Consider the following 13,124-nt stretch of genomic DNA (forward strand, 5'->3'; position numbering starts at 1 on the left):
TGAGGAGAAACCCTTATCTCAGCAGTCTTTTTTCTTTTTTGAAAGATTTTATTTATTTGAGAGAGAGAGAGAGAGCAGGTGCAGAGAGGAGAGGGAGAAGCAGGCTCCCTGCTGAGCAGGGGACCCTGGGACACTTAACCGATTGAGCCACCCAGGTGCTCTATTAGGCCAGCACTCTTAACCAGAATCCTTGGATTTGTTCTGATTGGACTGGTGGGTCACGTGTTCTCTCCTGAACCAATTACTGAGGCCAGGGGAACAGGTTCTATTGATTGGCCCGCCAAAGGCTGGATGACATGCTTTACCTAGATTCTGCTTCACAGAAGCCACGTAGATAGAGAGTGGGGGAAGCGCAGATACCTGCGGGAAACCCGGAGCTTTTGCTTTAAGAAGGATGAAAATGAGCTGGGGCAGGTGAGATACAAGTGTCCACTATTACGTATATATAAGACTCTATATTGTCTGTTTTCTACCTATTTCTCCTGCTTTGTCTAGCACAACAGTCCCCCTTGCTTTCTGTAATCCAGACACATGAATTTTTTGTTTTTATCAGATAGCATAACAGACTACCCTCAAACTTAGTGTCTTAAAACCATACTATTTAGCATTTCTCACGAGCCATGGATCAGCTTGGTGGTTCTGCTGATCTGAGTTGGGCTTTGTTAATGCTCTCCTTGCTTATTCTGCTTCTGTGCTTGGGTCATCAGAGGGATAGCTGGTTGAATAGCCCTGGCTGGGGTACCTGGGTGGCTCATACTGCCTTTGCCTCAGGATGTGATCCTGGGGTCCTGGGATCCAGTCTCACATCAGGCTGCCGGTAGGGAGCCTGCTTCTCCCTCTGCCTACATCTCTTCTCCTCTCTCTGTGTCTCTCATAAATAAATAAATAAAATCTTAAAAAAAAAAAAAAAGAATAGCCCTGGCTGGGATGATACAGGTTTGTTCCATGTGGTCTCTCCTCCTCTAGCAGGTTAGCTCAGGTTTGTTTTCATGATAGACTGACAGTCTGAGAGAGCAAGCAGCAGTGTCCAAGGTATCTTGAGGCCCACCCAACTTGGAACTGCCACTTTCACTACAAGCAACTGCAGAGCCAGCTCAGGATTGGTGTGTGGGTGTGGGTGTGGGTGTGGGTATGGGAGGGTACTATCAAAGGGTGTGGCTACAGGAAGGTGTGGACCCTGGAGCTCTTACAGTAATCAATCCACCAGTCCTTTTCTAATTCTTCAAATAGATATGCTTTGCTTCTTCCTATTGCACTGTTTTTTTGCACTTGCTTTTCCTTTGGCATAGAATAAATACCCTTTGCCCCACACTTTGATTTCCTCCGTTAATTCCTACTTATCCTCTGTCCTCTCTAACTAGGTCAAACCACTATGTTGTATGCACTAACATCACAATGGAGCTGTCTCTCAAAGCGGTTATCAAGGTTGGATTTTATATTTATCTGTGTGATTAGGCAATGACTATATGCCCACAGAAGCCTATAAACTCCTAGAGGAGAGGACTGGATTTTCTTTTTCTCTTTCTTTTAAATTTTCTTCTTTTTTTTTTTTTTTTTTGGCATGTTTTCTTCTTGTCATTTTAGGCTTGGCACATATACTTGGCAAATATTAGGCTATCAAAAATATTTGTCAACCAAATGTGTAATTGAATGAATATTCTGAGAAAGATTGTGCCCTGTAGAGTGCTCTGAAAAGATGATTGCCTGCCCTGCCTCACCAGTCTGTACGGCTCTAGGCCATGTATGTGTTCTTTACCATACTGTGGTAGTGGAGGGGATTGGGTATGTAACTTCCTGAGTGGGAGAAGAGCTGAAAACTTATTCTTGTATTGAGCCAAATAGGAGATGAAATGACAAGTTCAGTTCAAGCCACATATTCCTTGTGGTTCCTGCACACGGAGTTCCTGCAGCACAGTTGGGATGGAAGTAATTTTGTTCACAAATTACAGAAACAATAATCACCTTTCCTCTATGGGCATTGTTGGTTGAGAATTAATGCATGTTCAGGCATATGTTAACTCATTCATTTATTTATTCAACAAATGTTTATTGAAGACCAACTATATTTGAGAACTTTTGAATATAATCGTGAATGAACATAGATGCAATGGAGTAAAATGGGGGAAAAAAGTGTTTGCTGAGGAAAACTCAGCATATGAATACACTTGGAATACTGGTAAGCCCCACCCCCCCTTTTTTTTTTAAAAAACAAAGAGAATCTGTTACTGAGATTTCTCAAATATGCTTTCTTTAGATATAAACTATTGAAAAGGAGGTGAATCACAGTGTCAAAATGAAAAAGTAAACCTTTTGCTGAAATATGAAGAAGAATATTGGAACGAGGAGAGGGAGAGAGAAATACGATTCAATGTAAATGATTCCGTCTGCTGCAGTAAAAAAATTTATATGTTTCTTCATTCTTCAAGTACTTCCATATTTCTAAAATGATGACCCTTTCCTTTTGAATAGGCTCAAGCCTTATGTGAAAGCCAGCCACAGAATTATAAGAACTTCCAAAATTTATTGAGGGACTGCAGGAAGATCACTTATTGGGTGAAGAGGAGAGGCAATAAACTTTAGATATTCAGTGGCTCTGTGGGACTGGTGCCAGCTGGGAGAAGGAAACCACTCACCATAGTTAACTCTAAGGAGGCCAAGCAAATTGCAGGGAGGGCTCCAATTCTTCACCCTTCCCTTTATCCATGCCTTTTGCCATATTATTTTGCAGTTCCATCCCGATACGGGCAGCATAACCTGCCCTGCTCCTTGCCACTGAGGTCAACCATGAAACTTGCTTTCGCCAAAGGGATATTAGCAGCCAATGCTAGCAGAAGAGGCTTGACTTGGGGCCTGGTACATTGGGGCATACCTTTTTTCTTGGACCTCTCCCAACACTATGGAAACAAGTCCAGGCTGGCTTCTTGGTCTCAGGGGAAGGATGAAGGACATATGCAGCAGTGGTGGCTTAGATTGGTTGAGTCTAGATTAGATCAGTCAACAGCCAGCCAAACCCAGAAATATGAATGATCCCATTCATAGGCAGCAGATCTGCACAGATGACTCCCGTTGACCCCAGGCACAAACGCATCTGGAGCATGAGGTTATGGTTGCTATGCAACAACAGCTAACTCATACAGGATATACTTGACCTTCCAGACCTTCACTTGGCTGCTTGACTAAATCTGGAAAGGCAGTATAGGGTTTCGTAGAATATGAAAGAATTTAAATCTCACTAAGTACAAAGATCAGTGTTCTCACTGAATTCAAGGGTTAAATGGTACACTTGAAAAGGAGTGGGCTCCAGAAACCCTGAATTCAGGTTCTAATTTTGCAGTATACTATTGCTGGTTGCACTTTGGATAGATACCTTAACTTCTGTTATGTCAGCCTCCCCTTTCTAAAATGAGGATAAATAACACTTCAGGCATTTTATAATTAACTAGCATAACACAGGAAAGATGCATGTGCCTACAGCTACATATATATGTTAGGGGTCAAATTGTAGTCCCCAGAAAGATATAATGGAGTCCCAATGCTAGGTACCTTTGAGTGTGACCTTATTTGAAAATAGGGTTATTGTAAGTATAATCAGGTTAAGACTAGATGGGCCCTAATCCACTAACTGATATCTTTATAAGTAGAGTGGGATTTGGAGACATACACAAGGACATTGGAGTGAGGCACTGGTGGGCCAATGGATGTAAGGACTGCCACTGAGGATTATTGGCAGCCACCAGAAGCTAGGAAGAGGCAAGGAAAGATTCTTCCCTAGAGTCTTCAGAGGGAGTGTAGGCCTGCTTGATATTAGACTCTCCCAGCTCTCAGAACTCTGAATGAATAAATTTCTGTTGTGTTGAGCCACTGGGTTTGTTGTGCTTTGTCATGGCAGCCCTAGGGAACTCATGATATGAGTGTTAGGTGTTGTGCTAAATTATGCATTTTACAAAGAAAGAGTCACCTTGTTTATGAGTATCTGTGAGTCACCTTTGGGGACTTCAGAAATACCAAGGAATAGGATCTTTTTTTTTTTTTGGATTCTGAGTTCCTACAGGTGAACTAACTAAGCTTATGGAATCTGAGTATTAATATTAATGTGAACTCAATTGTGCACTCATAAGAATAAAGCTCAAGGGATTTCTCATTACTTAGTGGAGCAATAGTATGTAAAAATATTTAATAATCACTAGTATTTATCAAGTTCTTAGTAGTGTTCTCAGTGTTTTTTTATATATTAACTCATTTAAACCTTTCGATAACACTGTGAGGTACTGGATCACTCAGGGTTTAACTGGGACTGACCAGCAAAACCCTATCCTGAATATGTAAAACAGAGGGGGTTACTACACAGGTGATGGAATTGATAGATGTCAAAAAGGGACATTGAAACACCTTAGGTTCATAGCATCAGGAAGCTGCTATCACATCTGGGCTGGAAGAATGATGAGAGGAGGCAGTGTTGCAAGAGGCCAGTGGGGAATGGTCACTGGGTCACAGTCAAGGTTGTAATCCTAGCAGGCTTAGCTTTTTTTTTTTTTAGATTTTATTTATTCATGAGAGATACAACAAGAGAAGCAAAGACATAGGCAGAGGGAGAAGCAGACTACCTGCAGGAAGCCTGATGAAGGACTCGATTCCAAGACCCTAGGATCATGACCTGAGCCAAAGGCAGACACTCAACCACTGAGCCACCCAGGCATCACCTTAGCAGGCTAATCCTGAGAGAGCTGGAGCTGTGGAGGAAGAGAAGACATTGCAGAAAGCCTGTCCTAGGAGGAAAGGTGGGGAAAGAGGTTTTCTAGCTTTTTCTTTCCTCTAACCCTCTACTCATTAATGCCACCTACTGGCTGAACCTACTGGGAGTCAGTTGATGTGGGAGCTACAGAGCAGAGCAGGGTATAAAGAGTTCTGGGATCCATTAGGTATTTTTTGAGATAAAAAACGGGAGTAAAGTAACTCGCCTGAGGTCACACAGCTGGAGCTGAGATTTGAACCTAGGCCATCTGGCTCAAGTCTGTGCTCTTGTTCACTGTCCGCAGTGCTGTACTGGATTCAGAAGGAGAATAGAAGCAGGGATGCCAGTGTGGAGGTTGTCATGATTGTCCATAGCTAGACATTCAGGGCCTGGATCAGATTCCTATCAGTGGTAGTGAATAAAATAGATTTCTTTGTGAGATATGACAAACTAGAGAATTACTTGATTAGGAAAATGTGAAAGGACATAGCATTTTGTCATATAAACAGAGAAGAGAGAGACTATTTTTATTACTTATTTATTATTTGTTTTTTGAGAGAGACCATTTATTTGAACTGTAACTGTTCAATTTCAAATCAGAAAATGAGTGAGGCAGCAAGATGGGATTTAAAAAAAATTCCTACATTCATTATAACAAATTTCACCTCCAGAAAATGATTTGAGGTGTCTCTGGAAGTCTGCATTTTCCTTTTGTGAAACTTCCAAAGTTGTTTCTCTTTTATAGTTTCCTTTTATCATCTGCCTCAAGACACAAGCTGGTTATGTTTTTCTCAATAAATAACAGTGTTCTAAGATATTTTTTTTCTTTGCAACTTGGAACCATGAGCCTAAGATGACAGTAGTAAAATTAGAAGTGTTGTTTTATGCACAATTTACTTTCTAGTCTAGGAGGTACAGAATAAAATAAGGAATAGTTAACTAATCACGCTAGGAAACACTGTTGCATTTTTCTTTCTTTTTTTTAATGATTTGTTAGCTAAGTTTAATTAAGAAAATCAACAAATCTGCTAGAAACTGATAATTACTTGAATAATGGGTGATACAAATCCATTCTAAAAATATAAGCTGTGAAAAAAGGAAAAACCAGCTACAAGAAGCATAAATGTTCTTTCTAATGGACATGGCATATGGGAGAGAGATTGCATATACAGATTAAGTATTTCAATTTATTTCAACTTGACCAAAACAAATGCCAGTCTGCATGACTTAGATAACCCTGAATCCCCTTTTACTTCAGTTACTGCATTTTGCCATTGACTGGAATTATCCAGGTGATTGCATTAAGTGTCTCTGCTTTGCCCGTGCAGATAAACATAGGGTGTGACAGTTTCCATTTCATGCAGGTGAGTGAAAGCAAAACCATACAGGAAATGCCACTTGGACAGATCTGAGTTTTCCTTGAGCATTGGAGATTGTACCTTCTCTGTGTCAGTAATGGAATATGTAAAGGAAGTGTGGGTCTTTGGTTTCAGTCCATGGGAAATATGTCGGGTACTGATGTCTGTGTGGTTTAAATCATACAACATTGTGAACCTCCCCATCAGCTTAATTTATTCAAGCAGAGCTTGGACAAATATTGGGCAGGACCATCATAAACAAAGGCCTGAAATTCAGGATCCAATTGAACTGATTAGCTGAGGTTCCTTTCAACGTTGTGATTATTTGAATATATAAAATCTCAAAACTTTGTCTTTACAAGCATGATTGAATCTTATGGGGTTAAAACCAGCCTTATTTTCTATGGGAGTGCTTGATAAAGTGATCCCGAAGGAAACAAACATATGCCTATTTGGTTCCACACTATTTCAGTTCCTGTTATGTATATTTGGATGAAGATTCTGGTTAAGGGACTGTTTTACTGACACAAACTGTGGACTTTACCTAAGAGTGCAGAATTTAGACTGCAAGTGCAAATGGATTTCACTGGGAACAGTGGTTCTGAAACTGGAATACCTATAGAGGTTCATAAACATAATTATGGGGGCTACTAAATTATATTCCACATTTTAAAAATGTGGAAGTAAGTTTTAAAAGTAAAAAGAAATTTGAAAATCAAAATATCCAATTGAAAATTCTGTATGTCTGTGATGAATAGATATTATGAAATCCAAGCTTAAATGCAGTCTTGTTGGTGGAGAAACATTTTTTTAATATGGGGTTTATGAGAGAGAAGTGAGGAAATGTGTCTTTAATGCTTATTAGGGTTGGAATTACTGATCTTGTTCAAGCCCTTTGTTTTTCTCAGATAAGATGATTGAGGTCAGAGCTATAGAGTGGTTTCCTTTAAAGCCACAGAGATCTGTAGTGGCTTTACTTGTACTAGACATGAAATCTAGAGATTTCTAGGGAAAAAGGCCAGAACTCACATGTGAAGAACTTTCTGAGGGAGAAATAACAAATCTAGGAAGTTCTCTTATCCTTGGTTACATATGAATTTATCCAGGACAATGTACATGCATGAAAATATTTTATCATAAACATTTTCAAAATTATCTCTTCCACTACCATCAAAACTTATTTTCAATAGGGTTACAAAATATAGATGTATTTTGCCCTTAGGGAACCTGTGTATATACCCCTTTAGGTATGGTTACCTTTTATAGATAAAGCTTTGAGTGCATGCAGGTGTCAGAAGCTTCAACGATAGTATAGAGCTAATTAATTTGTTATCATGAATCTGTAAAGACTAAATAGAGTATATGGAAAATAACCTTTAAAGCTCCAAATTGAAGAAGTGGATAATTGAGGTAAAATATCTACATAAAGTGGTTTATAGGAACCATACGGATAAAGATAAACAGAACATTTAGATATACTTAAATATTTTCAGGTACTATGTTTTATCTAATAGAAGACATTATATTAGTCAGGTTCTATATAGGGAAAGATGAATCATACCAAGTATTTCTGATTGAGGCAATTTAATACAGGAACTGGTAATGCAGGTGTTGGAGGTTACAAGTACAAAAAGTGGATGGAGGGTTCCCATGATATGGACACTGTAGTAAACAGTTACCATGGTAGGGAATAAAAAGAAATGGGTCCACCGAATCTGGGGGCTTGGTGCTGTGTGGCTGGTGCTTGAACCTCTGGGGCCTACAGTGTGGCTGATGTGGGCATGGGTGGTCATCTCTTAGAAGACTATTCTATGGCTGGTTCTGGAACTGCCAAAAGAATCTTGAGTCTGAAGCTATAGCAGCCCTCCATTATTGGAACAAAGCTGACAGGAGCTAGACACAGAAAATAAGTCCTTTCTTCCCCTTTCCCACCTTCTAGGCTCCTTATTGGGTCTCCCATCAGCAGAGCCTACTGGGGAGCCATGAGGCAGGGAAATGTGGGATCTGTGGTTTATCAGAGAGTAGGTTAGATTGGCTGCTGAGAGGAATAAAGAAATAATCTGCACAGATGCCACTCATCCTAAAATATCTCATTATTTTATCTATACTTAGGGAGGAAAAACTGATGGATCACCATATAAAGCTTTAACATCTTAGAATTTTTTATCCCTGTGTTATGGAATGACTTGTGTGTCTTGTGTCTCAAAACTCGTGTGTTGAAGTACTCAGGCTCAGTACCCCAGAATGTGACTACATTTGGAGATAGGGCCTTGAAAGAGGTGATTAAGTTAAATGAGGTCTTTAGAGTGGGTCTTACTCCAATCTAATCAGTGTCCTTGTAAGAGGAGATTAGGACACACAGAAGAAAGACACCAGGGATGGTATTTTGTTATCATTTTTAAATGGTGCTTAAACTCAACACATAAAAGGCCAACAATTCACATACTAGCTGAAGTTGCAACATTATGGACATCTATGAACATCTATGATGAGGGTTACACACATGCAGGCAAGTAGAACAGTAGCCTGGGGACACCTGGGTGGCTCAGTGGTTGAGTGTCATGATCCTGGGATTGTGTCCCGCATCAGGCTCCCTGCAGGGAGCCTGCTGCTCCCTCTGCCTGTGTCTCTGCGTTTCTCTCTGTGTCTCTCATGAATAGGTAAATGAAATCTTAGGAAAACAAACAAACAAACAAACAAACAAACAAACCCAGTAGCCTGGCCACTTGTCAGATGTAGCCCAGTTCCTAAGATCTAAAATGAGAAAAAAATGTACATCTTAGACTTAACACAATGCAGTCATTCCTTTATTCTTTTACCTTTCACGTGTCACAATTCCATATCAGGTCTATTCTGTCTAGAAACTGGTTTTTTTTAAGCACTTAATGTTCAAGGAGTTCTGAACCCATGTGTTTGGGTGAATTTAAGAGCTATATTCTTTATGTGGCCATTGACTCAGAAATCTAAGAGAAAAAGGATAATTCAGTATTGACTTGCAAGTTAAAAGCAACCTGTTAGGTGTAATTTTAACACGCAAATCAAGAGTCCTCTTACCACAGAAGACTTATCTGCCAGCCAATGGAATCCTTATGGTGCCAAGTCAGTGGGGGTATGGCTAAGGGAAGGAAGACTGCAAAAACCCAAACCATGATTTGACCCAACTTCTATCTGGACAGAAAGGAGACTGGAGTGGGGGGAGTTGCTCAGAACCACACAGCAGAAATTTCTGTTATATTATTTATCTGAAAGTTCAAGCTTTAACATTTAAAATCACTATTGCAAATATAAGATTTTGCCATGTCCATGATATGTATATATGTATGAAAATATATGCTTTCTTTCATTAAATTGCCAATTTTTCATCTCCCTGTCCTTATTTATTTTCTCTAGGGCTCCCAGAAAAAACATGCCATATATATATATATGCAAGTTAACAGAATATTATGGAGCTATCACAGAGAACAATAATCCTTAGACAAGGGATTTCGACTTTTACCAGTTTGAGAACAATCAGTAATTTCCTTCTCTGCAGTCCCACTGGGGTGAAATGTTCCCCTTTACAAATGCTGTCCCCAAACTATAATTAAGCAATTATCTTCTAGTTTCCAGCACTGAATTTTTTCTTTGTCTTCGGGACTCTGTTTGAATGGTATTATTTTAAGATGCATTCAATTCTCTGTCCCAGTGCCCAAAACTCTATCACTCTTTGGCTTCTTCATACATCCTATCCATTGTGTATTGTGTCAGAAGCTTGTGGTTGCAAGTAAAAGAAAATGGGAGTCAACTAGGCTTCAACAGTAGAAGGGATTTATTGGCTCACACTCCCAAAAAGTTTAGAGATGAGGCAGCTCTTAAACATGGTTGCTTATTTTGTGATTCTCTACACCTTGCTTTCCTAAGTTATCTTTCTGATGCCTAATGGTCATGAGATGGCAACCGGGAGACTGTGGTTTTCCATAATTACTGAGCAGATTTTCTGAGTACTATACAGACTGGACTGCCCCAGAGCAAAGATAAATACCTACTTAGCAATAGCCAATATATGGAAACAACCTAAGTGACCATCAATGGATAGGTGGATAAAGAAGATGTGGTATATATACACAGTGGAATACGATTTAGCCATGAAAAAGAAGGCCATCTTACAATTTGTAACAACATGGATGGACCTTGTGGACACTATGCTAAGTGAAGTAAACCAGACAGGCAAGGACAAATACCACATAGTATCACTTAGGAAATCTAAAAAAGAAAAACAAAAGTCAAACTCCCAAACAGAGAAGACAAGTAGTTGCCAGAGGTCGGGAAATAAGAAGCTAGGAGAAAGAGTTCAAACTTGTAGCTATAAGATAAATAAGGTCTGAGAATCTCATGTAAAATCTTGTGAAAGGAGGTTAGAGATGCTGTTTTACATAACTGAAATCTGTTAAGAGAGCAGAACTTAAATATTCTCACCAAGAAAAAAAAGAGAGAAGTAGGTGAGGTGATGGATGTGTTAATTAACTAGATGGGAGAAATCCTCCCACAACGTGTATGTGTATGTGTGTGTGTTTGTGTGTGTAAAGTCAAATCACCACAATGTATGTGTTAAATCTCTTACAATTTTATTTGTAAGTTATACCTCAGTAAATCTGAAATTTTTTTAAGAAGGGGAAAAAAGAAAAGGATTGGTTTGGTCTATCTGGTAAATGACTTTTGACAAAGGAGGTGCAATGTCTATGATTGGTTTGACCCATCAGATCCTGCCCTGGAGCTGGGTTTGGTGGAGGAGAATAGATAGATACTGGGGAGCTAAAAACAATACATGCCCTAGGCTCATGCTTATTTTACTTTCCTCTGTATGTTTTTTCTCATACTCTGCAATTTTTGTTTCTGATTTTTTTTCTTGCTGATCCCAAATACTGCCATTTAAGTTTGGTTATTGCTAAATGCCTTGTTTTAACTAAATGTAGGTTCCTTTTCTTCCATAATGTGAGCACACAAGGAATGAGAGAAACCAAAGCAAGTTTTCATTGCCTTCTCATTCATGTTCTTTTCCATGCTCCCTGGACACAGTGGCCAGCAGGAGGAGGTGTAATGGGCATGTCTCAGCAGCCTGCAGCCCCTGAAGGACCTGGTTTGGCCTCATTTCGTCAGGGAAGTTTCAGCAGTTGTGCCAACAGGCTGCAAGTGAAATAGATAAAATCTATTCTATCTATTCTCAGGGTGTCTGGGAGAGAGCCACAGGGTTTGCCAATCTCATAGGACATTCAACTAAAGTCACAATTGTTAACAATGGCCAAGAACCCAGGGGCTACTCTGGGAAAACAAACATAATACAACAATTCTATCAAATAGTATTACCAAGTGCCATTATATTCTTAAATTTTGAATTTAGCATTAGTCCCTACATAAAAACTATAGAAATATAATGATGTTGTAACCCTTTTCTTGTATCTTAATTCTGTCAGGCTTTGAGTAATTGAGGACCCGTCTGGGGACCACACTTTTATAAATATCACATAAGCCATTCAGTGGAGCCAAATAGTTATTTATAATATATTAGCACGCTTAATGTATGCATTGCTATATTTTGTTATAAACATTACTAGCTATGTAGTTCTTTTCAGAATCAAGACTCAGTGAGTCCAAAGATTAACCTCTTATTCATTTAGTGTTTTTTAAAAAAATCCAAATAGAATAGGTATGTAGTTTTGAAATTAAATAATACTGCAAATCTAATAATGATAAAGACCCTCAAATCTTGCCATTCTCACCTCTATCAACTTTCAGATTTTTTTTTGGGGGGGGGGAGGTGGATATTTACCTCCATATGTAATATAATTATACTGCTACCTTTTGATTCTACTAAGAGAGTTTTGTTTTCTTACCCACATATCCTAACCTTGACTGACACATTCATGTCCTCTGTTCCTATCACACTATTCCTTCCTCCTTGACTCTGCTAATGCAGTATAGTCATGTCATAATGCTGTATTAAATCAATACTGTGCCTCCGTTATTATATCTATGTAAATATTATTCCCAGCTGAGCCAACTTGTGTAATACGATTGCATTTTTTTTTGGTTGTGTTTCAATAATTTCTCCATCTTTCCTGTTGCTTAGTTTAATCTTTCACTGTCATTAAGTCTGTTCTTCTTGCCCCGACCCCAGTCTCTGCCTGATGTATAAAGCTCTTCTCCACACAGCCCTGCACATCAGCAACCTCTTGACTCCATTTTCTCCAGAGAAGTCTGTGCTGAGTCCCAGAACCTCTTGCTCTATCTAGGACTTGTTCCTGAGGCTGGCACATAGCTGTCATCTGGGGACTTTCTTTTTTCAGTGCTGGGATTCCTGAGAGAGCAAAATATTAACATTATCTTGGAAGGTGCAAATTCATTCTATCAAAAACCTGTCTGTGCCACTCTGGTAGTCACTGGAAAGGCTCAAGAGCTAGAAAATGAATATCAAAGGCAGATTTTATCAGAGGGAATAAGGCATATACGGGATTCATCGTTGAAGCAAGCAAAAAAAAAAGAATTATGTTTTCCATATCATTGTAACTTGATCATTGATATTTAGTGTTTCTGTTGGATTTATGCAAGTATTTTACTCTTTTATTTTTCCTTCCAATTTTTTCTTCTATTTCTTTAGTGCTATCTACCCATCTTTCGGACCACCAACTTTTGTGTCACTTCTGTAATCTATTTGACTTCTGGACTTATGACCTCAAGGTTATCATATAACTTTTGTTCTCCTTCAAACTTTTAAAACTTTGGTTAAGTTAGTAAATCTGAAAATAAATGAAAATGTTGATGAAACAAATGTTCATATTATGCATGCAATTAATATAATTATTTTATATACTATATTGAGTTCCAAATCCTATGTGTTTAATTAAGCACACTATCAACATTCTAATCTTAATTTTAAAAGTTAAAAAGATACATGCTCAGAAACACATACATCCTTATAAAGTTATTCCCTTTTCACCTATTAATGTCAATGTTTATCAAATAACAGATTTGATTTTTACAGTATCACTGGATGCTTA

General features: G+C 38.8%; 1 long non-coding RNA gene across 1 annotated transcript in view; it reads left to right on the forward strand.

Annotated features, from left to right (window-relative positions):
* Positions 1–290: 290 nt before the first annotated feature.
* Positions 291–13,124, forward strand: part of LOC140614478 (uncharacterized) — a 90,689-nt gene continuing 77,855 nt past the window's right edge. The window contains exons 1-2 of the long non-coding RNA XR_012015333.1: positions 291–414; positions 4,538–4,778. This is a non-coding gene — a long non-coding RNA (uncharacterized lncRNA). The remainder of the gene's footprint in view (positions 415–4,537; positions 4,779–13,124) is intronic.

The sequence above is a fragment of the Canis lupus genome, chromosome 22, assembly GCF_048164855.1.
Source record: "Canis lupus baileyi chromosome 22, mCanLup2.hap1, whole genome shotgun sequence".
NCBI classification, from domain to species: Eukaryota; Metazoa; Chordata; class Mammalia; order Carnivora; family Canidae; genus Canis; species Canis lupus.